Source organism: Penaeus japonicus, unplaced genomic scaffold (assembly GCF_977035675.1).
Source record: "Penaeus japonicus unplaced genomic scaffold, GWHDUDI00000001_assembly GWHDUDI00000010, whole genome shotgun sequence".
Classification (NCBI taxonomy): Eukaryota; Metazoa; Arthropoda; class Malacostraca; order Decapoda; family Penaeidae; genus Penaeus; species Penaeus japonicus.
The window spans coordinates 5,915,257-5,917,756 of record NW_028234412.1 but is presented as its reverse complement, the minus strand read 5'-3'; the positions used below and the strand labels follow the sequence as shown (position 1 = coordinate 5,917,756).

General features: G+C 39.3%; 1 protein-coding gene across 1 annotated transcript in view; it reads right to left on the bottom strand.

Annotated features, from left to right (window-relative positions):
• The window catches only part of LOC122258695 (uncharacterized), a 135,774-nt gene extending 133,410 nt beyond the window's left edge, over window positions 1–2,364 (bottom strand). The window contains exon 1 of the mRNA XM_086540530.1: window positions 2,133–2,364. The gene's annotated coding sequence lies outside the window, so the exon portion shown is untranslated. The remainder of the gene's footprint in view (window positions 1–2,132) is intronic.
• Between the last annotated feature and the right edge of the window lie 136 nt (window positions 2,365–2,500).

The following is a 2,500-nucleotide window of genomic DNA, read 5'->3' as shown; positions in this document are numbered from 1 at the left end:
AATAATGATAGAAATAAAAAATATAAGAAATAAAAAATCATAAGAGCAATAATAGCAATAGTAATATCCTTTATAGTAATACTAATAATAATAGTAAAAATAATAGCAATAATAATGATAATAATAATGATAACGATGATAACGATAATCATAAGAATTATGATGATAATAACGAAGATGATACAGTGAAAGATATTAATAACATCAAAGTTAATAAGAATTAGAAACCCTTCATCATAATCATATTTACTATCATTATCATATCATTATTGTTTTCCTCATCATCATTCAAATTATCCTCTATAATAGAAAGTGGAGAGAAAAACAGAGAAAGAGAATAAATGTATAAGAGAGATAGACCTAAAAAGAGCTAGAAAAAGTAGGAGAGACAAGAATGAGAGGGAGAGAGGGAGAGAGAGAGAGAGAGAGAGAGAGAGAGAGAGAGAGAGAGAGAGAGAGAGAGAGAGAGAGAGAGAGAGAGAGAGAGAGAGAGAGAGAGAGAGAGAGAGACTGAAAAGAGATAGAGACGAAGACATAGAAAGAGATTAACAGAAAGAAAGAGAGACAAAGATAGATAGAGAGAGAGAGAGAGAAATAGAGAGACAGACAGACCAAGAGAGGAAACGAGATGAAGAAGAAAAAAAAAACAATCAAAGAATAGCCAAGTATATTAAAGAGAGAGAGAGAGAGAGAGAGAAAGAGAGAGAGAGAGAGAGAGAGAGAGAGAGAGAGAAAGAGAAAGAGAGCGAGAGAAAGAGAGAGAGAAAGAGAACGAGAGAAAGAGAATGAGAAAGAGAACGAGAGCGAGAGAGGGAGAGGCATGTCATGGCACTCCACGGACACCAACTCAGCCACTAACTCGCACTTGGTCTTTCGTCCATCGCTCTCGCCCTCTTTGCGGCTTCATCAGCTGGTCTCTTTTCGAGCTGCCATTTCTCTCTCGCTCTGTCTGTCGCTCTCGCTCTGTCTGCCGCTCTCGCTCTTTCGGTTAATCTTGCTCTTTCTGCCGATCTCGCTCTGTCTGCCGCCTTCGCTCTTTCGCCCAATCTTGTTCTTTTTACCACTCTAGATCTTTCTGCTTTTACCAATCTCGCTCTTTCTGCCACTCTCTCTATCTCTGCCGCTCTCGCTCTTTTGGCCAAACTCGCTCTTTCTGCCAATCTTGCTAATTCTGCCAATCTTGCTCTTTCTGCCGCTCTCGTTCTTTCTACCAAACTCGCTCTTTCTGCCACTCTCGATCTTTCTGCCAATCTTGCTCTTTCTGCCAAACTTGTTCTTTCTGCCAAACTCAGTCTTTTTGCCATACTCGTTCTTTCTGTCAATCTTGCTCTTTCTGCCAAACTCGCTCTTTCGGCCAAGCTTGCTCTTTCTGCCACTCTCTCCCTTTTCTGCCGCCCTTGCTCCTTCGCCTTTTCGTGTTTACTTACTTTGTGTCCAATTGTTGATTTATGTTTCTGGACGCACATATTGAACATTGCTGTACGTGGTGTGTGTGTGTGTGTGTGTGTGAGAGAGAGAGAGAGAGAGGTAAATGAGGCTGGGAGAAAGATTGAGATAGAAGAGTATAAATATAATGCATACATATATATAGATAAATGTATATGTATAAATATCCATAGATATATGAATATATATATGTTGTTGTGTATGTATATATATGTATATATGTATATATATATATATATATATATATATATATATATATATATATAGAGAGAGAGAGAGAGAGAGAGAGAGAGAGAGAGAGATATTCATGTGTGTGTGTGTGTGTGTGCGGGTATGTATATACAGTACGTACAATGATCAACTGGTATCAACTTAAAAAGACTTTCCACCCCGGGACTAATAAATATTTAATCCCTGCTTTCTCTGTCTCTCTCTCTCTCTTTCTCTCTCCCTCTATCTCTCTCTCGTTTTCTTTCCGCGCTGTTGGAAACTCGGAGAAACTTGCGGTTGCTTTCTCGACTCTCGTGCAACGTGTTCAACAGTGCAATATATTGAATCGCAAATTTCCTTTATTTGCCTTCGGTTCTATATCATCCACGGGTCTTAGAGTCATGGAAAAAATTATATCAATCTTATTCAATAAATGAATAAATACAGAATACAAGAAATCATAAACCCAGACTTACCTTATAAGTTGCAGTAGATTTGACTTTCAATAGAAAATCCAGAAAGAGGCGCACGTTGTACTGGTAGCGACGGAGACAAATATTCTCTCTCTCGAAAATAAAAGATATATATACGAAAATGAAATCAAAGGAAGTCTAAACGTGCCTACGGCGATAGGATAGCAGGTCAGAACGGAGGGGGGAGAAAAAGACCCACGTCCTGTCACGACAAAATCCACGCGGATACTAAAGAATCCCACCTGAGACTCCGACCGCCGACGGGAAGGGGTTGCCGGTTAGCCTATTCTTGACGAGTTATATTGGAGGTCAAGTAACTTTTTTTTTCTTCCTTCTTTCTTTCTTTTTAGGGGGGAGGGGGGTAAGGGTAT